Source organism: Ambystoma mexicanum, chromosome 8 (assembly GCF_040938575.1).
Source record: "Ambystoma mexicanum isolate Mex_15411 chromosome 8, UKY_AmexF1_1, whole genome shotgun sequence".
NCBI lineage: Eukaryota > Metazoa > Chordata > Amphibia > Caudata > Ambystomatidae > Ambystoma > Ambystoma mexicanum.
The window spans coordinates 68,279,024-68,297,144 of record NC_090929.1 but is presented as its reverse complement, the minus strand read 5'-3'; the positions used below and the strand labels follow the sequence as shown (position 1 = coordinate 68,297,144).

The following is an 18,121-nucleotide window of genomic DNA, read 5'->3' as shown; positions in this document are numbered from 1 at the left end:
ACCAACCATAATCCAACCTCCAAAGCTAACTCCAAACCCACTTTCCACTTCTCTCCCGTCTCTCAAGAGTTTGTGCTTAATACTATATCTAAACTCAAAGCATCTAATTGCAAAGGAGACGCTGTCCCAGCACATGTAGTGAAGTCATGTGCTCTATCCCTTACACCTATTATAACCAACTTTAACGCCTCATTTAAAGCCAACGTGGTACCAGGCAGTATCAAAGAAGCATGGGTTACACCCTTGATCCTATGGTACCCACTGACTACCGACCAATAACAACGGTACCATTCTTACTCAAAATTATAGATAAAATAGCATACAAGCAAGTCCAAGCACATCTAGAAGACAACCAAATTCTTGGCACCAGACAATGAGGCTTTACACCCAACCACAGCACTGAAACGGCCTTCCTGGATTTAAAATTCCAGATGGATACCATTAGAGACACAGGTAAACTGTGCATTCTTCTGCTATTAGACTTGTCTGCAGCGTTTGATTTGGGGACCACGACAAACTCTGTTCCACTTTATCAAAAGACTTCAATTTTTCCACCGATGCCACTATGTGGATTGAGTAATTCCTGGCAGAACGAACAACTAGAGTGGCCATAGGTAAAGAAGCAGCAGACCCCATCCCAGTCCCCATTGGAGTACCTCAAGAGTCATGCCTCTCGCCTACACTCTATAATGCCTATGCTAAGCTCCTCTTTGCAGCTCTAGATGACATGGGTGTCATCTATACCAACTTTGCTGACGACACCCAGATCCTTGTACCACTCTCAGGGAACTACTCCCAAGACTCGTTAACCATCAACAATATCTATGCCATAATTCAGAACTGGGCGGCATTAAACAGCCTGTGCCTCAACGATGAGAAGACAGAGATTCTCATTGTGGGTTCCCAATTCAAATTAGGCACACTCCACCCAGACTACGCCGCCATCAACATCGATGGCACAATGATCCCTGTCTCTAAGCAAGTAAAAACCCTTGGAGTGTATCTGGATGCCAACCGTACAATGACTAAACATATCGACACACTATCCTCGCCATCCTTGTACAATGCCAAACTAATAGCCCTAAGCCGCCAATTCCTGACCCCAACTAACTGCATTACTTTGGCCACAGTGCTAATATTATCCAAACTAGATTACTGTAATGTACTGTTACTCGGGACTACTGCCACTAATCTCAACAAACTGAAACTAATCCAAAACTAGGCATTAAGGGCTGCCCTAGAACTGAAAAGATCTGATCATACCTCTAAAACTAGAAGAGATGCTCATTGGCTTCCCATCAAAGCTAGAATCCTTTTCAAAACTCTGTGCATCACATTTAAATGCCACCATAACAAAGCGCCCATTTATCTGAACAAATCCATTGCTACAAAAGAATCGGTCAGAACCCTAAGGTCAAACAACCAACCCCTACTAGGATTGCCCCGCTTCAAGAACACCAGAGCAGGAGGGAGCAGCTTCCAATATCTAGCGCCGAAACATTGGAACACCATCCTGCTTAGTATCAAAAAAGAAGAAACACTATCTGGTTTAAAAAAAAACTGCTAAAAACGTGGCTTTTTAACCAGTACTGACAGATCAGATACCTTACCCGGTGTTCACTTCCACAGGCAAGGAGGACAGCATATGAGCCTGTAGTGGGCTCAAGGCAAGGATGATGGCAACTGAGCCTGTAGTGGGCACATGCCCAGGAGGATGACAACTGAGCCTGTACTGGGCACAAGCCCAGGAGGATGGCAACTGAGCCTGCAGTGGGCTGAAGGCAACGGGGATAGCAACTGAGCCTGTAGTGGGCAAAAGCCCAGGAGGATGACAACTGATCCTGTGCCGGGCACAAGCCCAGGAGGGTGGCAACTGATCCTGTGGCGGGCACAAGCCCAGGAGGGTGGCAACAGAGCCAGTAGTTGGCTGAAGGCAAGGAGGATAGCAACTAAGCCTGTAGTGGGCTCAAGGCATGGATAATAGCATCTGAGCCTGTAGTGAACTCAAGCCCAGGAGGATGGCAACTGAGCCTGTAGTGGGCACATGCCCAGGAGGATGACAACTGAGCCTGTAGTGGGCACAAGCCCAGGAGGGTGGCAGCTGAGCCTGTAGTGGGCTCGAGGCAAGGAGGATAGCAACTGAGCCTGTAGTGGGCTCAAGCCCAGGAGGGTGGCAACTGAGCCTGTAGTGGGCACATGCTCAAGAGGGTGGCAACTGAGCCTGTAGTGGGCACAAGCCCAGGAGCATGGCAACTGAGCCTGTAGTGGGCACAAGCCCGGGAGGATGGCATCTGAGCCTGTAGTGGGCACAAGCCCAGGAGGATGGCATCTGAGCCTGTAGTGGGCACAAGCCCAGGAGGGTGCCAACTGAGCCTGTAGTGGGCTGATCCCTTGGAGAGTAACATCTGTGTCAGAAGTGGTCTCAAGGCATGGAGAACAGCAACTGGACCAGTAGCGGGCTCAAGGCAAGGATAGGAACTGAGCCTGTAGCGGGCTCAAGGCAAGGAGGATAGCAACTGAGCCTGTAGTGGGCACAAGCCCAGGAGGGTGGCAACTGAGCCTGTAGTGGGCTCAAGGCAAGGAGGATAGCAACTGAGCCTGTAGCGGGCTCAAGGCTAGGAGGATAGCAACTGAGCCTGTAGTTGGGCTCAAGGCATGGATGATGGCATCCGAGCCTGTAGTGAACTCAAGCCCAGGAGGGTGGCAACTGAGCCTGTAGTGGGCACATGCTCAAGAGGATGGCAACTGAGCCTGTAGTGGGCACAAGCCCAGCAGGATGGCAACTGGGCCTGTAGTGGGCACAAGCCCAGGAGGATGGCAACTGAGCCTGTAGTGGGCACAAGCCCAGGAGGATGGCATCCGCCCAGGAGGGTGCCAACTGAGCCTGTAGTAGGCTGAACCCTTGGAGAGTAACATCTGTGTCAGAAGTGGTCTCAAGGCATGGAGAACAGCAACTGGGCCATTAGCGGGCTCAAGGCAAGGATAGCAACTGGACCAGTAGCGGGCTCAAGGCAAGGATAGCAACTGAGCCTGTAGCGGGCTCAAGGCAAGGAGGATAGCAACTGAGCCTGTAGTGGGCTCAAGGCAAGGAGGATAGCAACTGAGCCTGTAGCGGGCACAAGCCCAGGAGGGTGGCAACAGAGCCAGTAGTGAGCTCAAAGCAAGGAGGACAGCATCTGAACCTGTAGTGGGCTCAAGGCATGGATGATGGCATCCGAGCCTGTAGTGAACTCAAGCCCAGGAGGGTGGCAACTGAGCCTGTAGTGGGCACATGCTCAAGAGGATGGCAACTGAGCCTGTAGTGGGCACAAGCCCAAGAGGATGGCAACTGAGCCTGTAGCGGGCACAAGCCCAGGGGGATGGCAACTGAGCCTGTAGTGGGCACACGCCCAGGAGGATGACAACTGAGCCTGTACTGGGCACAAGCCCAGGAGGATGGCAACTGAGCCTGCAGTGGGCTGAAGGCAACGGGGATAGCAACTGAGCCTGTAGTGGGCAAAAGCCCAGGAGGATGACAACTGATCCTGTGCCGGGCACAAGCCCAGGAGGGTGGCAACTGATCCTGTGGCGGGCACAAGCCCAGGAGGGTGGCAACAGAGCCAGTAGTTGGCTGAAGGCAAGGAGGATAGCAACTAAGCCTGTAGTGGGCTCAAGGCATGGATAATAGCATCTGAGCCTGTAGTGAACTCAAGCCCAGGAGGATGGCAACTGAGCCTGTAGTGGGCACATGCCCAGGAGGATGACAACTGAGCCTGTAGTGGGCACAAGCCCAGGAGGGTGGCAGCTGAGCCTGTAGTGGGCTCGAGGCAAGGAGGATAGCAACTGAGCCTGTAGTGGGCTCAAGCCCAGGAGGGTGGCAACTGAGCCTGTAGTGGGCACATGCTCAAGAGGGTGGCAACTGAGCCTGTAGTGGGCACAAGCCCAGGAGCATGGCAACTGAGCCTGTAGTGGGCACAAGCCCGGGAGGATGGCATCTGAGCCTGTAGTGGGCACAAGCCCAGGAGGATGGCATCTGAGCCTGTAGTGGGCACAAGCCCAGGAGGGTGCCAACTGAGCCTGTAGTAGGCTGAACCCTTGGAGAGTAACATCTGTGTCAGAAGTGGTCTCAAGGCATGGAGGACAGCAACTGGGCCATTAGCGGGCTCAAGGCAAGGATAGCAACTGGGCCAGTAGTGGGCTCAAGGCAAGGATGGCATCCGAGCCTGTAGTGGACACAAGGCAAGGTGGATAGCAACTGAGTCTGTAGTGGGCTGATCCCTTGGAGAGTAACATCTGTGTCAGAAGTGGTCTCAAGGCATGGAGAACAGCAACTGGACCAGTAGCGGGCTCAAGGCAAGGATAGGAACTGAGCCTGTAGCGGGCTCAAGGCAAGGAGGATAGCAACTGAGCCTGTAGTGGGCACAAGCCCAGGAGGGTGGCAACTGAGCCTGTAGTGGGCTCAAGGCAAGGAGGATAGCAACTGAGCCTGTAGTGGGCTCAAGGCTAGGAGGATAGCAACTGAGCCTGTAGTTGGGCTCAAGGCATGGATGATGGCATCCGAGCCTGTAGTGAACTCAAGCCCAGGAGGGTGGCAACTGAGCCTGTAGTGGGCACATGCTCAAGAGGATGGCAACTGAGCCTGTAGTGGGCACAAGCCCAGCAGGATGGCAACTGAGCCTGTAGTGGGCACAAGCCCAGGAGGATGGCAACTGAGCCTGTAGTGGGCACAAGCCCAGGAGGATGGCATCCGCCCAGGAGGGTGCCAACTGAGCCTGTAGTAGGCTGAACCCTTGGAGAGTAACATCTGTGTCAGAAGTGGTCTCAAGGCATGGAGAACAGCAACTGGGCCATTAGCGGGCTCAAGGCAAGGATAGCAACTGGACCAGTAGCGGGCTCAAGGCAAGGATAGCAACTGAGCCTGTAGCGGGCTCAAGGCAAGGAGGATAGCAACTGAGCCTGTAGTGGGCTCAAGGCAAGGAGGATAGCAACTGAGCCTGTAGCGGGCACAAGCCCAGGAGGGTGGCAACAGAGCCAGTAGTGAGCTCAAAGCAAGGAGGACAGCATCTGAACCTGTAGTGGGCTCAAGGCATGGATGATGGCATCCGAGCCTGTAGTGAACTCAAGCCCAGGAGGGTGGCAACTGAGCCTGTAGTGGGCACATGCTCAAGAGGATGGCAACTGAGCCTGTAGTGGGCACAAGCCCAAGAGGATGGCAACTGAGCCTGTAGCGGGCACAAGCCCAGGGGGATGGCAACTGAGCCTGTAGTGGGCACACGCCCAGGAGGATGGCATCTGAGCCTGAAGTGGGCACAAGCCCAGGAGGATGGCATCTGAGCCTGAAGTGGGCACAAGCCCAGGAGGGTGCCAACTAAGCCTGTAGTAGGCACAAGCCCAGGAGGGTGCCAACTAAGCCTGTAGTAGGCTGAACCCTTGGAGAGTAACATCTGTGTCAGAAGTGGTCTCAAGGCATGGAGGACAGCAACTGGGCCATTAGCGGGCTCAAGGCAAGGATAGCAACTGGGCCAGTAGCGGGCTCACACAAGCCCAGGAGGGTGGCAACTGAGCCTGTAGTAGGCTCAAGCACAGGAGGGTGGCAACTGAGCCTGTAGTGGGCACAAGCCCAGGAGGGTGGCAACTGAGCCTGTAGCGGGCACAAGCCCAGGAGGATGGCAACTGAGCCTGTAATGGGCACAAGCCGAGGAGGATGGCAACTGAGCCTGTAGTGGGCACAAGCCCAGGAGGATGGCAACTGAGCTTGTAGTAGACTGAACCCTAGGAGAGTAACATCTGTGTCAGTAGTGGGCTCAAGGCAAGGAGGGCAGCAACTGAGCCTGTAGCTGTCGCAAGGCAAGGAGGGCAGCAACTGAGCCTATAGTGGGCACAAGCCCAGGGGGATGGCACAGCAACTGAGCCAGTAGTGGGCACAAGGCAAGGAGGATTGCAGCTGAGCCTGTAGTAGGCTCAAGCCCAGGAGGATGACAACTGAGCCTGTAGTTGGCACAAGCCCAGGAGGGTGGCAACTGAGCCTGTAGTGGGCACAAGCCCAGAAGTCTGGCATCTGAGCCTGTAGTAGGCTGAACCCTAGGAGAATAACATCTGTCTCAGTAGTGGGCTAAAGGCAATGAGGACAGCAACTGAGCCTGTAGCGGGCCCAAGGCAAGGAGGACAGCATCTGAGTCTGTAGTGGGCACAAGCCCAGGAGGATGGCAACTGACCCTGTAGTGGCCTCAAGCTCAGGAGAATGGCATCTGAGCATGCAGTGGGCACAAGCCCAAGAGAATGGCAACTGAGCTTGTAGTGGCCTCAAGCCCCAGGAGGTTGGCATCTGAGCCTGTAGTGGGCTGAAGCCCAGGAGGGTGGCAACTGAGCCTGTAGTGGGCTCAAGCTCAGGAGGATGGCAACTGAGCCTGTAGTGGGCTCAAGCTCAGGAGGATGGTCACTGAGCCTGTAGTGGGCACAAGCCCAGGAGGATGGTCACTGAGCCTGTGGTAGGCTGAACCCTAGGAGAATAGCATCTGTGTCAGTAGTGGGCTCAAGGCAAGGAGGATAGCATCTCAGCCTGGAGTGGACATATGCCCAAGAGGATGGCAACTGAGCCTGTAGTGGGCACAAGCTCAGGAGGGTGGCAGCTTAGCCTGTAGTAGGCTGGACCCTACGAGAATAACATCTGTGCCAGCAGTGGGTCAAAGGCAAGGACAGCAACTGAGCCTGTAGCAGGCCCAAGGCAAGGAGGACAGCAACTGAGCCTGTAGCAGGCTCAAGGCCAGGAGGACAACTGAGCCTGTAGTGGGCACAAGCCCAGGAGTATGGCAACTGAGCCTGTAGTGGGCACAATCCCAGGAGGGTGGCAACTGAGCCCGTAGTAGGCTGAACCCTAGGAGAATAACATCTGTGTCAGTAGTGGGCCCAAGGCAAGGAGGACAGCATCTGATCCTCTGGTGGGCACAAGCCCAGTTGGACGGCAACTGAGCCTGTAGTGGGCACAAGCCCAGGAGTATGGCAACTGAGCCTGTAGTGGGCACAATCCCAGGAGTAGGCAACTGAGCCTGTAGCGGGTACAAGCCCAGGAGGATGTCCCCTGGCATGTTCGTGAACGTACCTTCAGTCGGGCAAGCACCCGTGCTGGAGGGGCGAAATTCCCTTGCGTATTGCCTATGCCAAGAGGGAATAATACATTCCTGATGATAGGAGAGTGGAACCACAGCCCCTGCACTCTCAGACGGGGGCCTGTTGAGACCCAGGAACACTGGGTGGGGGCTATAAAGGAGAACTAGACGCTCTGTTCAAGGGACAGTGAGACCCCAACATTAGGTCATACTTGGAATAGAGACAGTGGACGTGAGCTCTGGGGAGATTGGACGTCTGGCTTTAGGTCCTCCTGTGAAGACTAGGAGCTTTGGTGTCTTGAACCTTGGGGTCACTCTGGAGAACAGAGAGTAATTGAGCATTATAGGAACTGGGACAATTGGTCCTATTAAATAGAGTCCTGTGTGCACAGCTGGGCAGCCCTACATCCCAACACATTTCCCCCTGGAGCAGGGCCTATTTAATCAAGTCCTGTGCGCACAGCTGGGCAGCCCCACATCCCCCCGGAGCAGGGCCTATATGACTTTCAAGAAGATATGCTATGATAAGGATCTTTGGAGTCAGGTCTTTCCCCATCTTGGGCACCGCGACTTTAATGAAGGGCGAAGAGGCCACCCACATCCCTAACAGGCCTTCGTGCAGCTCCTTCTTGTGTGAAGTAAAACGCTGCTGAGATGGAACCGTGACCCTCGAGGGTTCTGTTGGTGCCATGCCGTCACTTGTCTTAACTCATGTAATGCCTTCGGAGGCATGCACGGCTCTCCCTGCTGCTGCTTCTCTGACCTCATACAGATGCAATGATACCTAAACTCCGGTTGGCACAAGAGCAAAACATGCTTGCAGCCCAGAATGCCCTCACAGCATTGTCGGGTTCAACAAGGTATCTTCCATTCACGGGCCCCAGCTTCGGAAACCTTTTCCCCCAGAAGCGGAGTGCTGACGACCAAGTCTTCCCAACCAGGTCTCAGAGAAACATAATCCTGGGAATGCAGTCTTGAGAAGCCGAGCCCATGCACCGGAAATCCTTCAATGACGACTGCCGGGGCATCCGGAAGTGGGCTCGTAAACTATTGCTTATGCGTGTTCTCACTTGGCTGCATGCAAGTTGGCAATCAAAAAAAGTAGGCATTTAGTAGTTTACCCATCGGTGACTGTGCACAACAACAGAACCATCTGGAAGCAGTGGGAAAGGACAGGAAGACCCCAGCTCAAATAAGTCAAGGTGTGCTGCGTGTACACATCAAACATAGCCTGTCCCTGCCTTAAGTAAGGTCACTGCCTTCAAAGTGGAACATGCCCCACCATCTTTATATCTGGGGCCGAGCATTGAATGATTGTAGGCAATTTAATAAGCCTAGTACACATTATGAAGTATTCAGACCGGGAGGATAGCTCAGGGGTATATGTTTATCTTGGAAGCAAGACAACGCAGATCAGCACAGGTTCGAATCCACGTCCCGGCCGGTATTAGGCATGTTATAAAAGATGAAGTCATACATTAGTGATACACACTCTTCTATCGGTCTCGGAGTAGTGTTCAGTCCTACAGACATTGGTGAAAAGCATAGGGGAGCGTGGCTGGAAAACTTAGGACTGAAAGTCCCGCTGTGGGGGGAGTGTGGCTGGAAGGCCCACTGTGAGGGGGGAGTGTGGCTGGAAAACCTAGGACTCCAGGACTGGAAGTCCCGCTGTGACTGGAGTGTGGCTGGAAAGCCTAGGACTCCAGGACTGGAAATTCCGCTGTGAGGGGAGTGTGGCTAAAAAATCTAGGACTAAAAGTCCCGCCATCAGAGAAGTGTGGCTGGAAAGCCTAGGACTCCAGGACTGGAAGGCCCACTGTGAGGGGGGAGTGTGGCTGGAAAACCTAGGACTCCACTCACAGCGGGACTTCCAGTCCTGGAGTGTGGCTGGAAAGCTTAGGACTCCAGGACTGGAAGTCCCGCTCTGAGGGGAGTGTGGCTGGAAAACCTAGGACTCCAGGACTGGAAGTCCCGCTGTGAGCAGAGTGTGGCTGGAAAGCCTAGGACTCCAGGACTGAAAGTCCTGCTGTGAGGGGAGTGTGGCTGGAAAACCTAGGACTGAAAGTCCCGGTGTGAGGGGTGTGTGGCTGGAAAACCTAGGACTCAGGATTGGAAGTTCTGCTGTGAGGGGAGTGTGGCTGGGAAACCTAGGAATCCAGGACTGGAAGACCCACTGTGAGGGTGGAGTGTGGCTGGAAAGTCTAGGACTCCAGGACTGAAAGTCCCGCTGTGAGGGGAGTGTGGCTGGAAAAACTAGGACTCCAGGACTGGAAGTTCCACTGTGAGGGGAGTGTGGCTGGAAAACCTAGGAATCCAGGACTGGAAGTCCCACTGTTAGGGGAGTGTGGCTGGAAAACCTAGGACTCCAGGACTGGAAGTTCCGCTGTGAGGGGAGTGTGGCTGGAAAACCTAGGACTCCAGGACTGGAAGTCTCGCTGTGTAGGGGAGTGTGGCTGGAAAACATAGGACTGAAAGTCCCGCTGTCAAGGGAGTGTGGCTGGAAAGCCTAGGACTCCAGGACTGGAAGTCCCGCTGTTTAGGGAGGGGGGCTGGAAAATCTAGCACTCCAGGAGTGGAAGTCCCGCTGTGAGGGGAGTGTGGCTGGAAAACCTAGGACTCGAGGACTGGAAGTCTCGCTGTGAAAGATCTCCATCTGCTGGGGGTGGGAATCACCCTGAGTTTTGGAAATTTTAGGAGCTCCGGTAAATGTATTCTGCTATGAAAGTCAAATCTGCTGCTACTGTGCCTCGTTTTCAGATAGTGCCACTATATATTTTATACATTGGTGTTGGTGGGTTTGTACCCAGTCGGGCCTATAGTGCATTATTGATCTTAAAACATCCACAAATAAGGCACCCACTGAATACCTATTGCTGGGCATGCCAGCTGCAGCAGGGCTTCACTTTTAGAAAGTGCAGTGTCGGTTTGGTCACTAAAAATTGTAAACCTAGTTTTGGTTCCCAAATCGCCTTGGGAGGGATAACTCATAGCTACATCAAGAAGATGCACCCCGCAGCCCCTCAAAGGGTTTCCAGCTGGCATGTATAGAGCTCCAAGTTATACTAATAGAATTTTCGCATTGGCTTTTTTGGCAATAAAACTGGGAATACCTTTGTGTGATGCTAGAAATACATTTGAGGGACAGGGCCTTGTCCTACCTCTTCTGTGTGTGTTTTCTCTGTTCTCTGCCACTGAAGTCCAGCTGGGCCTCTGGCAGTGCAGCTCTTCATGTTTTCATTTTGGTGAACAGCACCCATGGGTGGGGGTACACCCATGTCCCCCTTATGTGTGTTTTGGGCACCAGCATGTGGCCCACAGAGCATGGTATGAGCTGGTGGCAGCTACATGCTAACTTGGCAGTGGCTCTGAGTGTCTTCCATTTTCGGGACATGCAGGCCCTGCCATAGGAATCAATGGATTCCTGATAGAAGGCAAGATGGCCCCAGTGGCCTCTTGGTTTCTGTTGCCTTTTACCTTGTTTCCCAAAGTCCTGGGATGCCCTGGGTCTGTCCCTTCCTCCTGACTAGCTATTGGGTGGAAATACCATATATGGCTCTTGGGCTACCTACAGTCAGACTGATTGGAGCCTTCCTAGGGGCTGTTTGTTGTGGCTACACCCTAGGGGTGGGACCTCTACGAATGGTGTCTGAAGTGAACTTGCATTCTGTATTATGGGTGTAGTAAGGGAGGCATGGTATCATAAGTAGACACAGACACAAGATTGGCAAGTTCAAAAACCTTTATTGTAACTTTAAAAACTCCTAGCTTGCCCTATAGCTAAATAAGGGAATACTCAACCATCAAAGTAAAAAAAACAGTCTTAGTAATTTGTCAGTCAAAACAAAATAGCCTATACTAAAAAACCTATTACCTGCCCTTACTCTTCTACAGTAAATTTGTATAGGGAAAAATGTATATGTAAAAGGGAAAAGTAGTGTTCAAAACAATATCTCAAGGTAACTCGGCAAAACTCCCTTCCCCACTTTATCATGGATAAGGTGGCACACACGGGTCTTAGAGCACACTCTGGATTTAGACACAAGGAAGCAGCTCAGGACGTGGACCATGGCCTTACATGAAAAAAAGTCTCTTGGTCGCACAAAGTCTCTTATTCGCAGGATGCTTTGGGTTCATTCAACAAAACAAAAGTTCCTTTCGTCCGGGATTCGCAGCTTACAAACTTCAGGCTTTATAGTCCACATAGGTCTCCCTCTGTCGAGCTCAGACCTTCCGATCACACTTCCTCACAGTTCGCTACAGGTCTCCCTCAGTCAGGCTCAGACCTTCCTATCACACTTTCTCACAGTTCGCTACGGGTCTCCCTCGGTCAGGCTCAGACCTTCCAATCACCCTTTATCACAGTTCGCTACAGGTCTCCCTCGGTCAGGCTCAGACCTTCCAATCACACTTTCTCACAATTCGCTACAGGTCTCCCTCGGTGGGGTTCGGAACTTCCAAATCACAATTGCTTTTCCCATCGAAGACTTTTGAATGTGCAATGGGGTTTTACGAGTACTTCAGCATGACCACTTCGATTAGAGTTCACTTTTCATATCCATTTTCCCACTGATGTCAGATACATTTGTCATTCATGGGTTTCTCGGCTTTTCACTTTTCTGCTTGCACCACTATGCACATTTAAACAGAGATCTTAGATTGGGCACTTTCATATGCCGGACCACTCTGTTATCTCTCCATGTCTCACTTGTTCGATTCACAGTTCAGCAATACTTTGACGGATTAATCACGATTACTTTCACTTGCGTCTTTTCAGTATACGTGCAACCTTCCTCCTCGTGATACACTGTTGCCACTTGTACATTTTATCTTAAACACAGACTGGCCTTTCACGGCCTTCTTCAACTCACTGGCTGTGCTGGTTTCTGTGCTCCCGTCTTTGATCTAGGAGACAAGGGTGATACCACATCTGCTGCTTCACCTCCCCAACTTGGTCGCTCACCCAGGAGGGCTTCTGGTATCTTTCGCACACAATGCCTGATTCACAGTTCTTTTGTCAGGGTCACTTGTGCAGCTTTCAAGATTCTTTGCAGGTAACGATTGTTCGTCAGGCCGCCCAATGTCTCTCCACTCCTTGATTCTGCTTTTGGGTCTGCCGTCCTGCTCCAGCTGCTTCGCTGCTGCCTCAGAAGAACTGCTGCTTCTCGTGCTTTGCTCTACTCAGAGTGTGTCCCAGTGCTCCACCTTTTATCAGTATGGGGAACGTTGATAGGTATCAGGTGTAAGCAATTGTGATCTATTGCCTGACTCTGCTTGAGCATACTAACGGGACTTGTCCTGTGTAATGTTTGAGTGCTAGTCTTTCTTCGCTCGGACCGCCTCTTCCTCTGCTCAGTGTTTGTGCAGGAAAGGGGAGGGGGTTCGAAAAAATCAGAATATCCTAAAAAATCAGATGGGGTAAAGGTGTTGAAAAGTGAGGGATACCGTGTATCACCATTGGGCATCTCACCCCCACTCATGAGGACCCCTCACCCAGATGATCCTTCCGCACTGGTCCACCCCGAGGGTCTGGATCCAAAGGCCATGACGTGCCCTGGCCACCTGAGAGAGAGCCCCCCGGGGACTAGACAGTGAGACACCCTCTGGCTTCTCACAGAGTATGGTTTCTGTGTGTGTGACACAATGAATGAGAGAGCCCTGCCGGAAACTGACATGAATACAGTGTAGTGTGCTGGAAGGCTGGGCACTTACCCCAATCCACATTATTTGTTATGGGGGTCTGGGTGGATTGAATGGCCTGAATGCCTGTGAGTCTGATTGGCTGCTCGTGTGCATGACTGCCCTTCTGCGTGATTGGTTGACTGAGCCTGGCTCAGCCTGAGTGAATGGGAACCAATGTGTATAACACAAGACCTCTCACCCACCAATTTGTTCAGAAACTGAAGTCGAAGCTGAAGGATGAAGAGGCTGTTTCTTGAAGCACAGCTGGAGGAGAAGACTGCTGCTGCAATGTCTTCATGGAATCTGAAAGCTGCCATGTTCTTCCAAGGACTGATCCAGAGAGGACCTGCAAAGGAGACCTCTCCCTGAGCTACAAGGGGACCATTGTGCAACCTGCCGCTCTTTATCAGAAGTACCCTGGAAGCTAGTCTTGTGTGCCTGCCGTATGGAGAAGGGGTCTTCGTGAGTCCTGAAGAGGAGGGCCCGGACATCTCGAGTTGAAGAAGTCTATTTGTGTCACCCAGGGTCCAGAGGAGCATTTGTGACTGCTGGAAGCCTGCTGCTGTCTACTTCCCACAAGAGGGGGTACCCTGGCATAGTGCTGCTGGACCCCCGCAGCTGCAAAAGTTCCAAACTGCCTAAGAATACTTGAAGGGATATCCTTGCCATCATCACTAACTATTGTGTCCCACTGGAGAAGGTCCAGGGTGGCTGAGTGCTGAGGAAGGTCCTCTGGTGGGTTTCCCACCACCAGAATCCAACAAAGATGCTTTCAGTGTCCAGACTTGGAGAGGGTCCATGATCCACTCCAGTGGTTGAGTCCAGGTCGCCAGAAGCGGTCGAGAGGTCTGTGCTGCTGCGGCAGCACCGAAGAACCAAAAGTCGGACAACCTCGTAAATCCGAAACCGGACAACAAAAGGGACCTATCCACCCATCGCTGCCAGAAATCATCGAAGGTCCCCAGGGATCTTACTCTCGTCTGCCAAGCCTTTAAGGAGCCCACAGCAAGTTTCATCTTCACAGGACTTCTACATTCAGAGAAATCATTGACCAAAGGATAGCACCATAAAGAGAAAAACCGCTGCACTTCAGAAAGACTTTGGTTTTTAATTTTTCTCCTTGGACTCCGCATCCCATTGGCTTCTTCTTCCAAGAGGGCTCAGGGGGTCCATCCTCAGAGGGAATCGTCGAGTGAAACCGAAAAACTCTGCCATTTTTCTTGCCAAGGCACCAAAGGTATTGTGACGAGGGAGAACCTGTTCTCGCCTCAGGAGTTGTCCAGGGGTCCCAGGTTTGTCTTTGATCCTGTTCTCCTGTGGCCTCTCAGGTACTTTGTGGCGGTAGAACCTTTTAAAAGAAAGTACAAGGTTATTGAAGATTATTGTACTGGGCTGTTAAAGACAAGATAAGTTACTCTCTAACTTTTCCATTGCAGGTTGGAGGGATCCTCACTCAACATTGTGTACCTAGTTTAAAGAAAGCGTTCTGCCCCTGTTCATAACTAACCCGTATGTCTTCCTCAATATACGCTGATACACCTCCCTTAAGAATTCACATGCCATTTAAAAGTCTGCAGTTAGTGCATCTATTACTGAATTTAAGTATTGTGTAGTGCCACTGAGATTGGCATGGTGACAAGAGTGGCAGACACAAAAGATACGTTTTCAAACCCTTTATTAAAGATATTTGGGTTGGTGAATGCCTCTATCTCTAACTAGGAGTAGTCTCGAAAACAAAAGAAAAGTAGTTAGGGTTTGTTCATAAAATAAAAGGGATCTCTGTGTCGAACCTATGCTTGCCCTCACTTTCTAAATACAAAAATGTGTTCAGGATAATATTCAAACAAACAGATGTATGAAAGTAGAGTCCCACCACTCCCTTCCCCAAGATGGAGTCACTTGGGAGACTTCAGAGTTCAAAAGGTTGTTGCAGTTCATCCATCACAGGTATTATCGAGTTCCTCTGGGCTCTGCCTTTTCTTCTGGGTGGAACAGTATTTATCATGGTTTCCCAGTAGCTTCACGAGTTCCTCGTGATTTCTTAGCACCAAGTTCATACATTTTGTCTTTTCCTCAATATCAACTCAACCATAGCCTTTTGGCTAGTTCTGTACTACAACTCCCACAATGCCTTTCTCTCTGGGCTGCAATGGGATGTAGGCTTTACCAAGTCTCTGTTAGTCACTTCTCTTTCCAAATGATAAATAGTTTACTAACACAAATAGTTGTGCTTTTCAATGGGCCTATCGGGGTTACTTTCCCCAAGCTGTGGCCCATCTGGGGTCAGTGGTTTCACTTCAAGTTCATAACACACAAAAGTTCACGAAGCACAAAATGGAACTGTTTCTTCTCTTTAGGGAGGAACAGCGTTTGTCACACTTTAAGGATTTTGCTCCCTAGATCACTAGTGCAGGAACGTGGACATTCACTATTGTGCATATGCCTCCCCAGTTTTTTGGCAGTCTTATGTATGCTTTGGATCCACACGCCCAATAATGATCCATAATTAGTGCGGTTCCATGTGTCATTCCTGGAGCCTCAAAAATGTGTCCGCAGTTCTGATTCTCCCCTATGTTCCTCGTGCCATATTTCCTGAAGCACAATTTCAAGCTTTCCAGTGGCACTATCTGCAGGGGTCCTCCTCTGTCTTCAAGCCATGTCAGTAATCTTGTGAGTTTCGGCCCTAAAGGTTTGCACAACCTCTGTGAGTTTTCTATTGCTTCCTTATAGGTTCCAAAGACCAACCATGCTCAGTAGATCACCACTCCTTCTTCCCATCTGTCTGGTGAAAGCACTGTTCCCCAAATCTGCATTTGGCCTCTGTTCTTCCAATTTGTTGCCTCTTCTGCAGTTTTGCCTTGGACATTTAGCTTTGGTTTCACTTCCCATCTGATGGCTGCACCTTTTACTCCAGGCTTCTTGTGCCTGATCACATAGATTCCTTGTATGGGCTCTGTTTCTCATCTTAATATCCTGTATATAATCATCTTCATCAGGGTAATTTGTCTTGGTTTCCCATATCAATGAGGCATCCCTATCCATAAACTGCCCTCTGGTGTTGCACATTGCTACGTGTCAAAGACAGTGTGCTGTCGGGACATCAATTTCTACAGCCACAAAGATCTTGGATTTCCCCATGCTGTACGGTAGGAGTGCACAAACGAAGCATTCTCCTTCTGATTTCCTACTTCCAACTTCTTTCATGTGCTGGTACCAAATGTTGTTTCCTATATGCGCTGCGCTGTCCAGGTAGTCGTTCAGTTCATTGTTATCTTCATGCAGGCTTCTCTTGATCCTTAGTGTCTTTCGGTAGTTTGCTATAACTACATCCTTAAATGCATCTGCATGGCTTTTCCTTGCTGGAGGACCCTCGGGCATCCTGATCCACGGTGCAGGTTTCCTTATCTGCATCGATGGGGTAGATGGAGGTTCTGCAGTTCTCGTCCTCTCATCTTGCATCCTTTTCCTGCCCTCTATACATGCCTTTATCAGCCACCAGCCTGTCGCCAGCCCAGTGTATGGCTGCATCGTGGGCCTGGTACTTGTTCCTTGTGTGATTGTCAGTACAGTCTCTGCGGTTTTACTTTTCAGTTCCTCCTGCCGTTTCTTTGCTCTAGCTATAAATGGGAATAAATGATCTATTAACATTTGTGTCATTGCTGTGAATTCTTCTGCAGCCGCTTCTGTCTTCTTGAGGGCTTTTGCTATGTCTGCTTTAGTTGGCCTTTCACTTGATTCTTTTCGGTCTGTCTCATTATTTTCTGGGACTGATTGTTCGGTAGGCAGTCTCATGCTCTCTGTTGCCTTCGCTTGAGGTTCTGTGGCCATTGACACATGCCCTGGTTCGTGTGCATTTAGTGTGTGCGTGTAGTTGTCAGTCCTATGTTTTCATTCATTCCGTACTGACCCTGTCTCCAGCTTTTCTCCTCATTTGTTACCTCAAGTGTGTATGTATCACTGTTAATTACATTCATTTTCAGTTCATTTACTTTACCATCAGATTTTCTCGGGACTGGAATAACTATACAGGGTCTGAGTGCTTTTGTGGGACTCATGTGTACATCAAGTGGATGCACTGAAATTGGAACGCTTCGTGCACCAATGAAGAATGCAGTTCTGATCATCAAAGACAGCAAAATAATGATAAATGCAATGCATAAAAACATCGTAGTACGGTAAATCAGACGGCAGCATTTCCTTCCAGAGAATCGAGGGTGCCCCTCTGCTTGTGGGAGGACCAGGTTACTGTTCTGAGCCCCCATCCCGATCATAACAAAATGTCAATGTTTATTCTTTTCCCCCAATTCAATATTGTTCTCGAACAGTTTTTGTCATAAAATGTCTGGTGCTTCACACGAGTCCCCCCTCTCGCGGGTGCAGATTGTCTTGTGATACAGGATGCATTATCCTTGCTAGACTATTGAAAATAAATTAGACTAACACTTTGGTGAGTCATTTTTACTGTGCATGCTCGAAGAAGGTGAGTTCCCAGTCCACCCCCCTAATCTGCTTCAGTCCTGAGGACATGCTGGACACTGGTCATCGTGAAGAAAGGGGAAAAATGGCAATCAAACAATAAAGCGTGAAGTTCTTTTCTCTGCTCCCTAGATCTGTCCCTCCGGAAATGATGACGTGCTTGACTCTGCTTCCTCGATCTGTCCCTCGGCGGAAAGATTCATAGAATCTCCCAAGAAGTCGATGGACATTAGAATTTTTAAATCTGAGCTATAATGGCTTGAAAGAGCATGTTTAGCTAAGTACTCTTCACTGGATCTCCGAGAAATTTAAGTATGTCAACATTGGTTGGTCTTCCCACTAGCTCTGGAAAGTTCTCAATGAGGTGAAAGAAGACATGGTATGCATATCTGCTGTCTTCTGGTGATAACGACATTCGTCCTGTCTTGCTGGGTTCAGGATAATAGGCTCTTCCCTTGATGTGATCAATGCTTGCACTTTCCGGACGCGTGGATTGCGACCAAATAGCTTAACTTGGTCCACAGCTGGCTCAAATGTTCAGAGTTTGTTGGATCTCAAACATGAGAGTTTCTGTGGTTCTCCCGACAATAGCTGGGCACTCTTCTATGATGCGAAAGAAAAGCGTATTGACAAGTTCATCTATAATCGCCTGTGGTAGAAGCATTTGTGTGCTTATCACTGTATTCAGGCAGTCCAATGAAGGCTTCCGCGATGACGGTAAGTAGTTGCCAGATTACTTTCTTGTTAGCAGGATCTTGGATAAAGTCTGAGACACTGGTGACCCTCCCTACTAATGATGGATATGATACCAATACTAACTGGAAGTAAGTGAGTACGTCCTTTGTGATGTTTCTGCTGGAGGACACGATAAGTGCTGCCAA

At 50.4% G+C, this 18,121-nt stretch overlaps 1 protein-coding gene across 2 annotated transcripts in view; it reads left to right on the top strand.

Moving 5' to 3' along the window:
• The window catches only part of MED27 (mediator complex subunit 27), a 1,466,317-nt gene that overhangs the window by 1,265,695 nt on the left and 182,501 nt on the right, over positions 1 to 18,121 (top strand). The window lies entirely within an intron of this gene.